Raw genomic sequence first — 20316 nt, 5'->3', positions numbered from 1 at the left:
CAGAATTGTTTTCCTTAGGTTAAATGGGTAGTTGATTGTAATGCGCATTTAATCATTCGTTAAAACGTTTCTATGCTTCATTTAAGGTGATTCTAATTTCTTTGCGAGGAACCAAAAACGGAGACACCACAAAATTATTAAAAACTCGTAACTTGAAAACTATTACGATGCAACTTAAGGAAGAAATAAGAGCGATCTACGAACAACCTGAGGGAGCTTTAAACACTGGACACTTTAAATTTGCAAAACACTCATTTGCAAATCCGCCGCCGCCTCAAATAAGAGCTACAGTGTCATGTATATAACCAAAATGTGTGGAATTACATGGGATTCAATAATTTCATTAGTTTTCTACTGTTACTATTATATTTATTTTGCTATTTGATTTATAAAAACATGGGATTTTCAATATCCCATGGGACAGGGCAAAATCCCATGGGATTTACCATTATCCCATGGGATTTTGGTTAAATCCCATGGGATTTTTTTTGGTCCCATGGGATAATTGTAGTCCCATGGGATATTTGTTGTCCCATGGGACAAAAAAAATCCCATGGGATTATTATTATCCCATGGGATTTTTAATATCCCATGGGACAAAATAAAATCCTATGGGATTCAAATTATAAATATATAGATATAAATATACAGTATGTGTATGTTGCAATGAATGCTGTTTGGTAGTAAAAAGTTTTAAATGTATACAAGTTTTTTTATATTTTATTAAAAAAAAATTTCATTTTGTCACAAACATGTTTTTTATTTGTTAATATGACAATAAAGATTATAATTCTGATTTTGGAATGTATTATAAAATTTAAGGTCAAAGAGTAAAGTTCTTTCACTGAAACAAAATGATGACATGTTTAAATAAATGAAAAAATATTGTTTTGAAATCTTTGTCTTGTTTATTTTATAATGAAAAATAGAACTGAAAAAAATATTTCATATTCTGACTGAATAGTTTACTCTTTTCATGAAGTAAGGTTTTCTTTGTTATAGTTTCATTGCAATACATGATTGAATATGCAAACAATTTGAATTATATACCTTTGTGGTGTACATAATATTATGCTTATATTTGCAAATTTATAATTTAAACACTTTTTGTGTTAAAGTTTTAGTTTTCTTTTTCGCTGCTTGCTATGTACAATTATTCAGTCCACTATATAAGAGTCAAGTCAATAAATTATTTCATCCACTAGAATATTCCTGCAATTCTTAGACAAAACATTTTTCAATCTGTTCTTCAAAGATCCTCCTCGGTACATCTTTATTGGATGGAGCGATTCAAATGAGAAGACAAAGCAGGTTTATTTGGACAACAACATACTAATATTTTTTTCATTCGTTCCTTCTTTCAATTGATAATTACATTGTTGCATTTACAAGATCAAGTTCTTGAGCATCTATGATTGTGATGATATGACTCCTTTTTGTTTATAGTCATTATGTTGAAATTTCCTTTCTCTATTAAATGTAGAAAAAAACATTCCATTTCAAATTAATAAAAAAAGTCGCACTGTTGAGAAAAATATCATCTTCCAAGTTTTCTGTTCAGTATTGATCTGTTGAATGATGACCATGAAAACCGAGATGTCTGACCTACAAATACACAAAACTCAAAAATTATCAGTGAAGAGAAATACAGCAATAAAATGACTATTTTATCATGTTTATGAACATTTTAATAAAATTTCATTTAAATATCTATTGTTAGTACTCTTATTTCAGTGCTTTGTGTCTATGATTTACATATTACTGGTTATTGTTTGGTTCCTTGTTGCAGTCTTTTGAGTTAAGCCCATTGCAACAAATTTTTACAATTTGTTCAAATGTTGTGCTGTTATTAAAACCACTGTCCGGTATAGCGTTTGCTCATTGTCAAAGGCTGTACAGTGAACTATTTTTGTTAAATTAAGGGGGCTCACAGGTTTCAATCAATTTTTTTCTTAATACATGTAATATAGGGTTACGCTATATTTTTCTATAAATGAACTTAATCTTATACTCTATAGAAAAATAGAACTAGAGGCTCTAAAGAGCCTGTGTCGCTCACCTTGGTATATGTGAATATTAAACAAAGGAAGCAGATGGATTCATGACAAAATTGTGTTTTGATGATGGTGATGTGTTTGTAAATCTTACTTTACTAAACAGTCTTGCTGCTTACAATTATCTCTATCTATAATGAATTGGCCCAGTAATATCAGTGGAAATGTTAATAAAAATTTACAAATTTTATGAAAATTGTTAAAAATTGACTATAAAGGAAAATAACTCCTTAGGGGGTCAATTGACCATTTCGGTCATGTTGACTTATTTGTAAATCTTACTTTGCTGAACATTATTGCTGTTTACAGTTTATCTTTATCTATAATAATATTCAAGATAATAACCAAAAACAGCAAAATTACCTATTCACGGGCAGCAACCCAACAACGGGTTGTCAGATTCATCTGAAAATTGTAGAGCAGATAGATATTGATCTGCTTAACAATTAAACCCCATGTCAGATTTGCTCTAAATGCTTTGGTTTTTGAGTTATAAGCCAAAAACTGCATTTTACCCCTATGTTCTATTTTTAGCCCATGGCCATCTTGGTTGGTTGAACGGGTCACGCCACACATTTTTAAAACTAGATACCCCAAAGATGATTGTTGCCAAGTTTGGATTAATTTGTCCCAGTAGTTTCAGAGGAGAAGATTTTTGTAAAAGATAACTAAGATTTACGAAAAATTGTTAAAAATTGACTATAAAGGGCAATAACTCCTAAAGGGGTCAACTGACCATTTCGGTCATGTTGACTTATTTGTAAATCTTACTTTGCTGAACATTATTGCTGTTTACAGTTTATCTTTATCTATAATAATATTCAAAATAATAACCAAAAACAGCAAAATTTCTTTAAAATTACCAATTCAGGGGCAGCAACCCAACAACGGGTTGTCCGATTCATCTGAAAATTTCAGGGCAGATAGATCTTGACCTGATAAACAATTATACCCCATATCAGATTTGCTCTAAATGCTTTGGTTTTTGAGTTATAAGCCAAAAACTGCATTTTACCCATATGTTCTATTTTTAGCCGTGGCGGCCATCTTGGTTGGTTGACCGGGTCACGCCACACATTTTTTAAACTAGATACCCCAATGATGATTGTGGCCAAGTTTGGTTTAATTTGGCCCAGTAGTTTCAGAGGAGAAGATTTTTGTAAAAGCTAACGACGACGGACGACGACGACGGACGCCGGACGCCGGACGACGACGCCGGACGCCAAGTGATGGGAAAAGCTCACTTGGCCCTTTGGGCCAGGTGAGCTAAAAATTAAATTAAAACTAGAGGCTCTAAAGAGCCTGTGTCGCTCACCTTGGTCTATGTGCATATTAAACAAAGGACACAAATGGATTCATGACAAAATTGTATTTTGGTGATGGTGATGTGTTTGGTGTTCTTACTTTACTGAACAATTTTGCTTCTTACAATTATATCTATAATGAACTTTGGCCATTAGTAACAAAGAACTATATTTGGTAAAAATTTACATAAATTTACCAAATTAATGAAAATTGTTAAAAATTGACTATAAAGGGCAATAACTCCTTAAGGGGGCAATTGACCATTTAGGTCATGTTGACTTATTTGTAGATCTTACTTTGCTGAACATTATTGCTGTTTACAGTTTATCGCTATCTATAATAGTATTCAAGATAACCAAAAACGGCAAAATTTCTTTAAAAATTACCAATTGGAGGGCAGCAACCCAACAACCAGTTGTCCAATTCATCTGAAAAATTCAGGGCAGATAGATATTGACTTGATTAACAATTTAACTTCTTGTCAGATTTGCTCTAAATGCTTTGGTTTCATAGTTATAAGCCAAAAACTGCATTTTACCCCTATGTTCTATTTTTAGCCGTGGCGGCCATCTTGGTTGGTTAACCAGGTCACGCCACACATTTTAAACAAGATACCCCAAAGATGATTGTGGCCAAGTTTGGATTAATTTGGCCCAGTAGTTTCAGAGGAGAAGATTTTTGTAAAAGATTACTTTAATTTACGAAAAATGGTTAAAAATTGAGTATAAAGGGCAATAACTCCTAAACGGGTCAACTGACCATTTTTGTCATGTTGACTTATTTATAGATCCTACTTTGCTGAACATTATTGCTGTTTACAGTTTATCTCTATCTATAATAATATTCAAGATAATAACCAAAAACAGCAAAATTTCCTCAAAATTACCAATTCAGGGGCAGCCACCCAACAACCGATTGGCCGATTCATCTGAAAATTTCAGGGCAGATAGATCTTGACCTGATAAACATTTTCACCCCGTCAGATTTGCTCTAAATGCTTTGTTTTTGAGTTATAAGCCAAAAACTGCATTTTACCCCTATGTTCTATTTTTAGCCGAGGCGGCCATCTTGGTTGGTTGACCGGGTCACGCCACACATTTTTTAAACTAGATACCCCAATGATGATTGTGGTCAAGTTTGGTTCAATTTGGCCCAGTAGTTTCAGAGGAGAAGATTTTTGTAAAAGTTAACGACGCCGGACGACGCCAGACGCCAAGTGATGAGAAAAGCTCACTTGGCCCTTTGGGCCAGGTGAGCTAAAAATGGGAACACCATTCAATCACACTCACAATCCGCCTTTGAAAGAAGCATATATATACATTTTTGTAAATGTACTTTTTTTTCTGTTTAACTAATAGGATAAATAGAGGTAATTTTGAAATGAAAAAAGAACTTAATTACAGAAATCGCTTAAATTTTACAATAGTTTAGTTTAAGTAAAGTTAGTTGAAAATGATAATAAAAAATATAGGTCACTGATGAGCTAAAAAAGATATTACAATTTTCATGCCAAAAAATGGCATTTCTGCACCAAAGGGAGATAATTTGGAGCTTTTTCAATGATATATACATTTTAAAAGTTGTATGGGGCCAAAACGAATTGATTTTTTAGAATGATTTCTGTACCATATGAAAAAGTAAAAACTAATAAAGTTATAAATAAAATTAGTTATGAAAAAAACATATTTAATATTTTTCTGAAATTTTTATACCCTCGAGCCTCCTTAAACATTGTTAAATGTCATTTTATCTCTATTGGAGAAAAGTCTTATTTGAAATCATACTGCTTCTTATTTTTATATCAACCCAGCCATATTATGCCTGTCCAATATCAGGAGCTTGTACATAGTTCAGTGGTTGATGTTGGTTCATATCTGTCATTTTTGTTTTTCATAATATTTTGTTTTTTTATAAATTAGTCTGGTATATTTGAAGTTTGAATTGATGCTTTGTTTCAAATTTTGTTAGCGTTGTCTTTTATAGATTACTATATCATGTATAGGGTATGAGTTTTTTCATTACTAACAGGTCATCATTGGCCTCTAATAAGTAATTACAATGCTTATATCCACTTAATTGAACTCTGATGGATAGTTTTCTCATTTATCGTACCACATCTTATTTTAATAAATATTTAATCATTACTCAAGGGCTAAAACTTTTTTCAACAGTGGACTTACCATTTAGGCTTTGTTGACCTTTGAAAATCTATTTTTGTTGATAATTTCTTCTGTTTATAGTTTCCCTTTTATATCTTCATGATCTTTAATATTCTTGCCCTACACATAAAAGGGTAAACAATATCATTTAATGACAAAAATAACTACTAATACATAAAAAGTAGGCAACTGAAAATTTTGCCTCATTTGTATATAACTTTGACTTGATTCTCATTCTTGCTGTTTAATATTATCATTGTTTTATGAAAATGAGGTCTTAGTAAAATTAACCTTGGCAAACAGATATCTTCTTTTTTTATATGACACCTTACATTCATTTCGTACAACAAGTAGACCTATGCTTATAATATCTGATAAAATGACAAAACCAAGAAAAAATCCCTGTGGTAAGACAAAATGTGCCATAATATTAGTCCAAATGATAATAAAGTCTTGCATGGCTATTCTGTTCTGTTCTGGTTTAGAAAATCCCTCCTTCAAAGGAGCACTTTGCACAATGACGAATAAATGTTTATATATATATATATATATATACCTAAAAAGACATACTAGGTACGCCTCATGAGATAAGTGTTGGTTACTGTCAAAGACCCTTACGCTTGCTTGGCGGAAGGTTTTTAATTATGAAGACGAGTTCGTACTCCATGAAGAGCAAAGCAAAGCTTCCTTGTTATGTATTCTACAGTGTAGCAGGCATCCATGCATTTACATTTGCAACCACAAGCACATATAAAGCTACTAGGGTCCAATATAAAGTTAGTGTCTAGCTATTTCAACTTTTTTCTTGGACGCCGTCATAGTAAAAAAAAATCTTTTCAAGGTGTAATAATTGTTTGTATTACAAAAAGAAGAAACCTAAATCTTACTTGTTAGTTGTTATGGGCTAACAAAAAAGATTTATTTAAAGTTGGTTATACATAAAATACAACATAAGCTCTAGAGCTTTTATCCAACATATATATATATATATATGACAAGCACAATACATAAAACATTAAGTTCATCACTGAGATAGTAGTCTCAGATAGAGGGAGACTTCAATCTGAATGTAGGACAGAAAGTCACAGGACAAAAAGTCACGGTCAACAAGTCACAGACAAAAAGTCACAATTCAGTTTAGAGATTATTTTTCTTTGAACAAGAAAACACTTTTTTTGTATTTTTCTTGAAGTTTTATTTAAGAAGCAACTTAGTAATTAAAATTTATTCAATAATAATCAAATAATTGTTATGAAAACAAAATTTCAAAGTGGCTTGGTACTTAAATGGCTTCAATTTGCCAATAAATATGGCCCCATAAATATATCCTTTGCAAGATTAAAATCTAATACATTTCCATTTATCGTGTTTATCAAGCTCTATGAGCAATTTCCTTAAATTAAAAATGAATATATGTAATAAAAAGGAAAATATTTCAAGATCTTTTTCAAATATATTCAAACCAATTGTCAACAATTTGTTTGTGACTTTTTGTCCTATCAAATTTGTGACTTGATGTCCTGTGACTTTCTGTCCTGCGACTTTCTGTCCGTTTACCTTCCATCTAAATCAGTAAACTGAATAATTGTTTTTGCAGTAGTCCGGGTAACGAGTCGATATCTGTTATTAATCATGCAAATTGCGAGTCAACACTTACACACCTTTTTTCAGAATGTCAGCTAAAAACAAAGAATCACTGGTGATAGGGGAGTGTAACCGATGAATTGATCCTGAATCAGATAAGATTTTCCAAGTATTACGGAGTCGGAGAACCTCTTTATTTGATCACACTCATCGGGAGATTTAATAATGAGGCTACTAAAAACATTTCATTTTCCCATGTTCACTGTTTTTCGCTATAATTATTTAAAGCTGAATAAAGCTATTTGAAAAATACATTAATTTGTGTTTTTTTACTGCTACAAGATATTTGAATAAAATCACGTGAAAAAATGCTAATTACGCACCAGTTGCTGAGCAGAGAATCATTTTAAGCCAGGAACAGTATATACAGAAATTCCCTGTAAAAAGGCAGTCAAATCTTAACAGAACTGTAACTTAATGATACATGTATATCAAGTTCCAACACCTCACCCAGCACCCTGGCCCAGCACACTGAGTTAGCAAACTGGTGTGTGTCAGTCTTATAATATAAAACTGCGTAGGTTCATATCATTAGATTTATCGTTTGTTTGGATATTTTTAGGATCGTCGTAAAATTATATATCTTGAACTTTGTTAAAATACTATTTTAAATTGTTCAATTCGTTATATTTCATAATTTTGTCAAAGCGTACTTTTTAAAGTTTTAAATTTTAAAGATATAAAAATGAATATATATATATAATTCCATTTTGATTTGAGGGAAATCTGTTTGAACTGTAATGACATGGTCAGTCAACTGATTTGTTGCAAAGCTGATTACAGGTAATTATAACATACAGCAATTTTTCATTACGACAGTGCGTGTACTCTCCGGTGTGTATAACGTAAAGTTTCTAGAGAACATCCTGTCTACGTGTAATACAGATTGATGACATTACACAAAATTTCTTTTGTTAAATGTGCTTAGGTATCTGTGTCTATTCCCTATTTCAACACCACAAATTTTTCGAAGAAAAAAAATCAAAAAATCAATTATATGAAATAAAGAAGAAAAGTAGCTAATATCAACTTCAGTAACTAGTAACTGCGCATTGAGTAATCATAATTTCAATATTGCATGAATCAACAAATGGAAGTTTTTAACGACCTTGACTGGCTATACAGCCCTTGCACGGTCGGTAATGAACCAACCCTTGACAAAACGTATACATGTAGGCCTATGTAAAAGTGTTTAAAAAGACCAATTCCTATTGGTTATATTTCACACTAGGACCTTAGATAACTAGAACTAAGCAGTGGTTGATCCAGAAATTTTCATAAGTGGGGACCCATTGACTGCCTAAGAGGGGGTCCCTGCCAGTCATGCTTCAGTGATTCCCTATATAATCTCCCATTTTCCAAGATTAGTGTGTGGGGGTGGGGCTGGAAAAAAAACCTAAATCCGCCTCTGCTAATTGGGAAGTCATTTTGTCTGATACACACATATAAATACCTATAATGTACAAAATGCTTCAAATATATGCATAAATAATAATGGTACGTCTAAAAACCGTTAAGGATCTCCTCGGTGCACGCAAGACATAAAAAGTCACTTAGGACTCGATTCATAACTTATTTCATAATCTTGTAATTTTTGTTTTGATAAAATTTGAGACATAAATACATGTATTGAGACATATAATACATGTATTATATGTGTATTATATGTCTCTGATAAAATAAAACCAACTTTAAAGAAGTTATTTAAGTTTGAATCGGCTGTCACCTGTGTTTTGCATTGGGATGCCAAAACATTAATATTATTTACAAAAATGCCAAAACCGGCAAATATATTTTAGGCAAAAAGCGACATTTATAAATCGATGATTTTTACACTAAACGTTTTTTATAATTTGTTATAGAAATATTGATAAGTACATGTACATAGTTTTATCAGAGACATATAATATAATTGTATTATATGTCTCTGGTTTTATCAAGGATTTGTATAGTAACTATACACATCCTTGGTTTTATAAAGTCCTTCATTGCTTCAACCCCTTGGTGAAATTTAAATGGCGAGACGATAATTAATAAACTATCTATCTATCGACATGCGCCGTTATTTAGGATTTTAGAATACGTCACGGATGACCGATGATCATTTTCAATACCAATCATCATTTGAATTTTGTCAATTGATCTTTAATGATTAGGACTGATTGGTGATGACAAAGAATGTGTCTCTGTTGATGGTTATAAACACATAGAAGTAAACTTTACAAAAAAAAGTTTACTTGGAAAAAAATATAAAATTATATGAATATGCTAAATAAATTTTTCTTTGGTATGTAACAATCGAAGACGTTTAGAAATATAAAGAACCTTCACATAGTTGGGAAATTTTCTATTCAAGTTATATCATTTAAAAACGTTTCGAAATATAGATCTTTTTCGATGTACAATTTGGCCCGCTTGGAGATCTTAATAATTGTTTGCCTACTTTCGTCTATTTATATTGCTGAAATTCTTTAATAAAAAACTTATACAAGTGTAATGCAGGAAAAGGGGGAAGAATCGCTTCTCTGTCGGGTTGTCTCCCCTTTCCCTCCAAAACGATTATAAAGTTATATATCGGGGGACTGGCATCTTTCACTTGGGGACTATTCTCGCTCGCTTTTATCTATACGGGGATTCTAACTTCTTTCGGAGAATCTGGGGAATACTAGCTCGCTCATATTCAGGTCTATGTAATACCTTCTACTGGCGTGTCCCTCATCCCGGACACTTTCTCCTTTCGAGGCCTGGCGCAGGTGAATAAAATACAATGATGTTTCAATTATTTATTCCAAACAGCTATCTACATTTAAGTGTGATATGTGATCTAAATAGTAAACTTTGTTTTAACTTATTTATGTTAATGAAAATCTTTTATGAATTTAAGTTAAGTTTTAAATACGAAACTAAGTTATTAGATCAGAAGATAAATTCTTACTTTAAAATTTATTTGAAATAGTTTATACTTTAACAATTTACATACCTGGTGAATAAAATACAATGATGTTTCAATTATTTATTCCAAACAGCTATCTACATTTAAGTGTGATATGTGATGTTGGGAGATTGCGGTCTTCCCTTTTTAACCCCAACATCACGTGCTGATTGGAATTATTTTATTCACCTATGAAATTTTAGCGTCAATTTTGAATTTTCTAAAGTTACTTTTTATTGGTCAACTATTCTCTTTTCATGTTATAGATTTATTTGATTGACATATATTGTATTTAGTTATGTAAAATCAATTAAAGGATTATCAAAATCTTTACTTACTTAACAGAATTATTAAGTGAACAATAGAAACACTTTAGGGTTATTTTCCTACGGCAAATTACAAACATTTTTATTCTTTTAAAAGATGACAGTTTATTTAATTTATTTCTCAACGTCAGATTAATAGCTATGATCAAAAGACCTCTAGAATTGAGATTAACTATATGTTATTTACAAAAAGACGAAACTATTTATAACTTAATCTTACGTCACCTACTTTGTCTTAGAGCTTAAGCAATGCAATATAATTCAATTTTATTTTATTTATAAGTTTACTTTATATTATTTTCCTTTTGCAACATACAATTTTCCAGCATTATACAAGCCCTTGCTATAATATAATGATACTTGTCGCCAATATCACCATAAATACTTAAAGAACAGATACAATCTTATCCTAAATAGTTTGCCATCTAACAATTCAAAAAGAAATTTTGAGTCGAAACTGAAGTACCAAATCTTTAAAAAGAATCACCTTTTTTTGTAACAGTATAGACGTCGAAAATTAAACTCTATATATATATTCTTTTTTCAAAACTCCTGAAATAATTTAAAATTATCTTTAGACAGCTTTCATATGCAAATCTTTTTAGAAGTATGTGAGCGTATTACCCCCCCCCTTTTTTTTCCTTCTATAAAATTTATTTGTAAACGATTTTGTGTCTTAATTTGTGTTTGCTAATTAACTGCGGTTCATGCTGTCAAAAGTAAAAAATGTCTCCTTGTGTATAAGTTATTGATAAAAAAATATTTGAAGCCGCCAGAAGAATAAATCATTTCCTGAACTTAAATACATTTATTTGTAAATAAAGACAATTTGCCTAAAACATTCTCTCATATATTTAAACAATTGTAAAATAATTAATTCAACGACTTTCTTTTACTTTTTACTTTTCTTCTTCAGTTTTTTTTACCCATTGCTCTTCAATTACTGATCACAAATTTTTCGGATGCTTTTTATCCTATTTTCTTATCGAACTTACATGTTAGCAGTTGAACGGAATTAAGTACATTCTTCGGGAATTTACAACTTAAATTTTCAACAACAAAATTCCACACTTTTTTACTGGGATTTTTTTTTCTGTTTTGAAGGCGCCACCAGTGACCCCGTAGCACACATAACCAACACCTCACATGGCGTATTCACGATGTTGAGGTATTGACCTACAATCACATTTATCAATATACAGCAAGTAGGTAATTTGGTGTTGAATGCCAGTAGGTCAGAATTTGTTAATTGAATTTTACCTGTAAAAGGGTCACTAGCTGTCAAATTCATGTTCATCGATTTTAATCAAATTCACATAACATGTGGTGTTGAATTGTTTATTAAAATTCCACGCACAATCTTGGCTGATATGCATAAAACCATTATTTCATGAACCTGCATGAAATATTGACTTATCACAGAACTTAAAAAATAAACCAACGAAAGTCCAGATAAGAGATCATAAGAGAGTATAGAGAATAACGGGCAAAGAAAAAAAGGAATAAAGAATAGTGAAAGAAAGAGAATAATGGTAAAAAGTGTAAGTCATTAAAAATATAGCTTAAAAAAAAAGAAGCCTCTTGCATCAATTTGAGGAATTTACCCAAGATTAATTTTACGGCGGCTTATTTTATTTTGGATTAAAAATAAACACAATTGACAAGTTTCCTTCCCCTGCATTTTCGATCGCACATGTAAATAGCACGTTGGTCTCAAATAAGACACTGATACATTACAACACTTGCCGTCAGTATTTGAAAATATTAATTAAGAAGGTATAGAAAATTAATGCACGCACACTATTATCCACCACAGGCCTAAATCGTTAGTCCGCAAACAACGAGGGTGATAAAAAAACCCAGCACTTTAAACACAGCCACCGGCATGCTATGAATTTGAAAGCTTCCCAAATTTAATTAGTAACTATCAAGTTCTATTAACCATAGAAAACTTTTGTCCTTCTTTATCAAAAATGAAATTTAAAATCAATTTATTCATATATTTGACCGACTAGAATTAATTGGGGAATTTAAACCAATTCCTATTGTAAGTGATAAAACTATCAGATCATATCAGGGTGATTGAAATGATGAAAAGGGATGGGGGGGGGGTATCAGGTATTTTTGGGGAAGAAAGAAGGGAGGGTGAGTCCCTCGGGGGTAATCCCCACCCCCTTCAATTTGAGAATATGCTATTATCTTGTAAACGGTTTAGATCCCCACCCCTAAACCATATATATTCTTGAACGGGACAATAAAATGAATCAATTAAAATTAAAGGGAAGTCCCTGGGGGGTCACCCCACCCCATTCAATTTGAGAATGTGCTATTATCTTGTAAACGGTTTAGATCCCCACCCCTAAACAATATATATTCTTGAATGGGACTATAAAACAAATCAATTAAAATTAAAGGTTAGTCCCTGGGGGTCACCCATCCCCGTTCAATTTGAGAATGTGCTATTATCTTGTAAACGGTCCAGATCCCCACCCCTAAACCATATATATTCTTGAATGAGACGATAAAACAAATTAATTAAAATTAAAAGGAAGTCCCTGGGGGTCACCCCGTCCCGTTCAATTTGAGAATGTGCTATTATCTTGTAAACAGTCAAGATCCCCACCCCTAAACCATACATATTCTTGTATGGAACAATAAAACACATCAAATGAAATATAGGGAGAGTCCATGGGGGGTCACCCCCACCCTCACATGTTTGAAAAACTTTTAAATGGTTGAGATCCCCAGTGGTTATGTGAAAAAAAATCCAGATCACAGGGGGAGGATTCTAGGGGTTGGTAGTTCAACTTGGAACCCCTCCTTTTTTTTTGGACACTCAATGCATTTGAATGGGAACATATAGTTGGAACCACCCCTCCTAAATCTTGGGTTGGGAACAGGGAACCCCCTTTATAAAATGGCTGGATCCATCCAGGCATACCATCTAGCTAGCTATTAAGGCTTTAAAAATATGAAATAAATCAAACAAGGAAATTAACGGTGTAGGCAACTGTTTTGAATTTAAAAAAAAGCCTTTATTAACAATGTTAAATTTTGTGTGCATTTATTTTTGCTTATTTTCAATAACAAATAAATAATGGACAGAATTGCGTGATTGATTATTGTAATTTACGAAAAATCTGCATACATATTATAAAATGGGAAGTAGAAACTGGGAATTTGTCAAAGAGACAACAACACAAGTGACAACCAAAGAGCAGACAACGACCGAAGGTCACCTATGGGTCTTCAATGCAGTGAGGAAATTTTGGCACTGGTCTTCAGCTCATAAATATGTCTCAGAAATGAGAATGATATACAGCTCTCATTTGCATTAATAAAAAACTCACAATATGTTCTGAATATCAGAATATACAGTATTGCAAGATACTCTCATATTGTACACATGGAGCTGAGAAACTGTAAAATTAATCATGCTAATTTAACATTTAAGTCCTCGGAATCAATCTTAATATGCATACTGTTGTACAAAGGAATATAAGTATGCAAAAGACATATATATATATATATATGGTCTTCAAAAATAAGAGTATCAATGCTATTAATTTATGACAAGATCTTAATCAAGTAATTATTTTGGTTTGTTTAAATATTTAGGAGGTTAGTATGACCTCCTTTTTTGTGATGATGTTTTCCTTTTAAGCTGGGAAAAATTGTTTGTACATTTGTATCAACAAAAATAAAAACACAAAGTTAATCTAGAATTATGTTTTTATCATTTTTTTATGTTTAGATCATGTAGATTGTCAGCAAGATGAAAAGAAAAAAAAATATGCAGCTCAAAAGTCAAAATGTGGATAAGCTGAGGTTCAAGGTCCTACTTTTGCAGATTTTCATATTTTGCATGAATGAATTTAAAGTTTATACCATGGACAGCAGAGAAAGAAAGAAAAACTTTCAATTTTCCTGCTTCTGAAGGATAAATGTAAAACATCTTGTTTTTGGTAAGTTTTATGCTCTGTTTTAATAGTGTTTGTGCATTCATCTGTCCAGTCCTTCCTCTAAATTGTATCCTCTTTAATTTCAGTAAGTAGCCTGTGGATTTACATATATATACTCAAAATTTAGTACTAATATTAAGGGATTTTAGCATGACATCCTGTCGAATGCTTGTTAATCATGTTTATGTTCCAGAACATACATGACATATGAGTATTTAGACTACGCGTACAGTCTGCCCAATTTTAAGAAGTTGGTCAAGTTTATTAGAAACAAATATACATTACAGATCAACATAACTGAAATCTTTAATAGATTAATACAAAAAGTTTAATTGCAGTAGAAATAAAAATACATGCTTGGTTGAGCTCTGGTATTAGACAGTACAAGTACCAGGTATACTCAAATGGTCTGATTGTATGAATATGGTCGGACTGTAAGAGTATACTTATATGTTTCGGACCATAAACGTACGGTCCAAATACTTATATGGTCTGAAACATTTATACATGTCTTAAAATTAGTATCTGACAAACACGTTGGTGTTTGTGAACTTGGTAATAAGTTATTCGATAGAAATATAATGTTTTCAGATTATAAAAATAAAAATATCCCATATTTACTTTTAATAAAGAAGAAGATTATTGATGTATGTATAACTGTAAAATGAGACAGCAAGCCAACAACACAAAAAATAAGTATGAAACAATATATTTTTTTGTATCAATGTTATAGTCATGATAATTTCCAATATGTCCGAAGATTTCAAGGTTTTTTTACATTGAAATAAAACACAAATTGAACTCTGTCAGAACTTCAAAAGCTTAAAGATATATTGTTTCTGTTGTCTGCATTTTGTATAATATATTGAAATTCTAGTGAATAATGGAATATGTTATTATAATTGCCTAAAGTTTTAACATTGATCTTTATATATGATATAAATAACTTGGGAAAATACCCAAACGTTATAAAGAAGAATAAATTAATTGATTATTATATACCGGTAGTATTAGAATAGGAAGATGTGGTATATATTGCTAATTTGACAACTCTCCATCAGAGACCAAAGGATGTAAGAGGTAAGCAACTGATGACATTGGACAACCTTTAACAATCAGTAAAATCCATACCGCATAGCTATTTTTATTAAAAATCATATTATTGCTACATGTATGCAAAAATTTTTATATAATACTTCAGATTTTATTGGTTCTTTTTCAGAAGGATTGAAATTCATCATCTAGAATAAATGGAGAAAACATAGAAACAAGACCAGAATAAATTCAAAGACAAAAGTTGGATCAGCTATTATTTTCATCACTCAGTCAATGATTTGAAGTTCTTTTAAATACCAAAGATATTGAAACCACAATAATGTCAATGTTCTGTGCGCTGAATGACCAAAAAGTAGACTATAAGATCACACAATGCTGGATGATAAGAAACTATTAATGTTTTGTGTGGAGAGATATTGTGAAAAAAATAGATTTACTTAAATAGCTACTGTAAATTCAAGAACTGTTGTGAGGGTTTATATTTGCAAAAATTGCAACACAGATGTAAACGCAATAATTTAAACTCCCATGTAGAAATATTTTATATGAATTAAACTGATCTCAAAATCGTAAAAAAATTAAAATCTCATATTAGTCTTAAATGACAAAAATCCAATAATAAATGCACGCAATAATTTCTGAATTTACAGTACTAGTATGTTCAGCCTTATATTAGAGTTTTTCATTGATTTCAAATGGTAAATAATAGTGTTTCAAGAAAGTATTCTATAATTCATAAATAAACATATATTGATACTTACATTATCTACTTTGTTGTTTAAAAGTTTAGTTTTGAACAGTTATAGAACAATATGTTGAATTAACATTTCCAAAGAAAAAAGATATTCAATTAAAAAGATTCATCTTATAACAATTTACTACCAAATAGAATACATTGTAACATACACATTACTGTATATTTATATCTATATATTTATAATTTGAATCCCATAGGATTTTATTTTGTCCCATGGGATATTAAAAATCCCATGGGATAATAATAATCCCATGGGATTTTTTTTGTCCCATGGGACAACAAATATCCCATGGGACTACAATTATCCCATGGGACCAAAAAAAATCCCATGGGATTTAACCAAAATCCCATGGGATAATGGTAAATCCCATGGGATTTTGCCCTGTCCCATGGGATATTGAAAATCCCATGTTTTTATAAATCAAATAGAAAAATAAATATAATAGTAACAGTAGAAAACCAATGAAATTATTGAATCCAATGTAATTCCGCACATTTTGGTTATATTCATGACATTGTAGCTCTTATTTGAGGCGGCGGCGGATTTGCAAATGAGTGTTTTGCAAATTTAAAGTGTCCAGTGTTTTTGATTTACTCTCTTTGAGTGATCTTAGAGTTATCTTATCTTCCCCTTAATTCAATACTTACGACCTCTCTTAATACAATTTCGTGTTACCGGCCCCCAGGTGGGTCAAATGTGTAGAAATGAGAATAGTTTAAAATGAAAGAAACGATTGAAAGATACCATGTAGGTGTCAGACCACCAATTCACTCATTTCAATTTAAAACGTTTGTAATAAAATTGCTCCTTTTCCTGACAAAAAAGAGTGCTTTTGATGTCACTTATTACTCAAATTAACAAACAAATTTGCAGGTATGAAGGTTTTGGTTAAGAAAAAAAAATATATGAAAACCCTTTTAAGCAAAAAAATACATGGCCATGTGTTTGCATTAAAAACTGAGAATTAATGCTCTCCATAGTATACTTATTTAAGATTTCCCGAAAACAAGGGGTTATTTTTATTATAATTACACCTTATGTAAGAATCCTGGGTTTTGATTGGTTGATAGCCAGTGTATTTTCACCAATTTACTGTTATCAAATGGATATCGTTCATTTTTTTAACGCCGCCGGGGTATATGCAAAAAGGATATCCCTTTTTTACCCTCTCTGTCGTGGTATTTGCCAAAAAATACTCTATCCGACTGGTTCTTGTAACGGTCACGATCATCAATGCGTTTTTGAATGTTATCATTAGGTTTAATTAAACAGATATAACATGTTCTTGAGGGGTATTTGTGACTCGCGTAATTTAACTTTCTCTCGACTAGTATTTTTCGCAAATATCCCTCCTTAGCATGATATATATCTATTCAGTACTTGACATCCTAAAGGTACTATATCGCTACAATACTTTCAACATTGGTTGTAAGTTGGCATGTAGAAAGGCCATTAAGTACAATTCAGGATTAACATGGTTTCAATGAAGTTAAACTAAAGGTACAATGTTTAGAAAGCCATGAAATTTACAAAATTTTGTTGAATAGATACACATGTAGGAATTTTAAAGTAGTTGTCTGACACCTGTTATATATGGTCCGAGACCACAATTGTCGACACATATAGTCCCTAGTGTTGACAGTTGGTTACTTGCCATTAATTTTTATATAAAGGTTAAAAATAAGCACTTCGGAAGCTGTCAAAAGTTTTCAAGACGCCCTAAACATCACATTGTCCATATTTTGAGTTATAGCCGATGAAGTTTTCTATAATTTTGATATAATTTGTCATAAAAGTAGTACAACACACTGTAAAAGTTTCTTTGAGAAAGCGCAGGTGGATTTTTTTATTTTCATTTATGTTCTAAAAGAAATGCACAACGAAATAATTGTGGTCTCGGACCATATAGACCGTCATTCATTTTGTTTAAATGAAGTTATCAGTATTAGCTTAAATCATGCTGTTTGTTTTCTAGTCACATTATATCTAGTTTGTTTACTTCATGTTATCCTGTGACCTTAAAAATACCATAACGTCGTAGTTTTCGCCTTTTTTGGTTTTATCATTTTGTAGTTTGAAATTGTGATAATAGTGTAGTTGGCAATCATACAGTATGTACTTATTTTATATTACAAAGTTTCAAGCAATTTCGAGTTTTTGTCCAAGCCTATTTTTGTTTTCCGTGACATTTTTGTAAGTTGCAGTCGTTGAATGCCATAATCACGTGTTATGGGCAGGGCATATATTGAATTTTAACTTCATTTTATTAAGCTAACCTGGTTCATAGGGTCCCGTGCGTTTTTCCCATCACTTGGCGTCAGGCGGCCGTCATTAGTTACTGAACTTTTTCATATTGTTTTTATCTTAAACTTCTGTTCCGAAATAAACAAAACTCACCTTATAAATATAACTTATAGTGTAAAGAAAGAGTCTGATGACTGGACCTGCCAACCAAGTTAGCCAAAATGGCTAAAAATAGAATGATGATAGGGGTGAAATACAAAAGAGGCGAAGATATTAAATAGATATTTAAACTGAAAAGGCAATGAAAACCGACGAAACGATCCCAGACAAACAGTAAAAAAACTAACTAAAGACAGACGATTGTCTATAATTCCTTACATCCACTTCATTTAAACTTTGGTGGATGTTTGTCACATTGACAACCATACCTCGTCTCCTCATTTCTTTTTAAATGAAGAAAGAGCAACAACAAAAACCGGGGGTATTCCCAGGTGTTCCGAAAGCATAAGCAGGTCCTGTTCCACGTGGTGCACCCTTCGTGTTGCTCTTCAAAGTACAAATCCATTAATGAATCTAATGCGGCAGGTCACATTCAAGGAAAAGAGGACAGGATTGAGGGTTCGACAATTTGAATATATCCGTTATCATCTGTGATAAATATATTTCATAACTCGTGATGGCGTTCATATTATACAAATTGGATGTTTTCAATTTTTCCACTTGGATTTATATGTTTAAATGCTTCAGCGTCAGCAGCAAATCCTCTATCAAGAACTTCAAGATATAAAATGCAAGCATTCGCATATCATAAAAATTAGGAGACAAATGCTACATATGCAGGTGATGCTGTAAATATGCTACATAGATATTATAGTTAACAATAAGAAAGCTGAAATCATCTCTTATGTCGTAAAGATATGTTCTCAACCTATCATTATTGTCAATTTCTAGACATTTCAATATACCAAGTTGTCGTCTTAAAACCGCAATAGAGAAATCTGACATGATCAGATTTCTGAATTTTTAAAATAAAATTATAATAGTCCATTCTTTAGAGATTATAGCTGAATAAATAAAAAGTCAGTTTCTCACAGTTAAGCATACGTTCGTTTATTTAAAGTTAGTACCGCGTATGATCACAACGAGCCGCCATCATCGGTCCAACTGATCAGTACCTCCTCAGCATATAAGGTATTATTTTCTTACACTGTTTTGTGGTATTGTTCGCAATTCTTGCTGCAAAATTGGACATAGTTTACCCACATAAGAAACACGTTCATTATGGTGCATGCATATGATTTACTTCCTTTTTCATCGTAAAGGACTGTTTCTGTGGTCAGTTTGATATTATTGCAGTATTGCATACCTTTTGTAAATATATCCTTGAAATTCCTTTAATTATAATGAATACAATTAATAAAGCTGGTTTTATATAAAACCCAAACTTAAAAAAACCGTATGATTTTTTTTTTCAGTGAGTAGTACCAATCAACCGGGATGCCTAACTTGGGAAGTACACGCAGGTTATCTAAATCTTACTTGCAGATTAGAAAACTTTGTTCAACCAGTTACCTTAATTGACAATCATGAAAAAGCGCACATCAGTTGCACTTTAAAAAAGGCAAAACATAATATTGGCTGTATTCCGAAAAAAAGAAGGAAACATATCAGTTTTGATAGCTCGCTCCAAACAGTTACATTTACAATTAAAAATAAATATTCGAATTATGTTGATGGAATGTGGAAATGTCAGCAAGGATGTAATAGCTATGAAACGGAGGTGTCAACTACTAAAGGTATATTATTTCTTAGTTATACTGAACTTTTTTCGTTACCAAAATAAATATATTAAGAACGATTTAAACACGATTAATAC

At 31.6% G+C, this 20316-nt stretch overlaps 1 long non-coding RNA gene across 1 annotated transcript; it reads left to right on the top strand.

Moving 5' to 3' along the window:
- Positions 1 to 11973: 11973 nt before the first annotated feature.
- Positions 11974 to 16200, top strand: LOC143082349 (uncharacterized). The gene is made up of 3 exons (XR_012980355.1): positions 11974 to 12196; positions 14175 to 14385; positions 15605 to 16200. It is a non-coding gene; the product is annotated as an uncharacterized LOC143082349 (long non-coding RNA).
- Positions 16201 to 20316: the final 4116 nt, after the last annotated feature.

The sequence above is a fragment of the Mytilus galloprovincialis genome, chromosome 7 (genome assembly GCF_965363235.1).
Source record: "Mytilus galloprovincialis chromosome 7, xbMytGall1.hap1.1, whole genome shotgun sequence".
Taxonomy (NCBI): Eukaryota; Metazoa; Mollusca; class Bivalvia; order Mytilida; family Mytilidae; genus Mytilus; species Mytilus galloprovincialis.
Note: the sequence above shows the minus strand (reverse complement) of the source record. Positions and strands in the feature narration are given on the sequence as shown.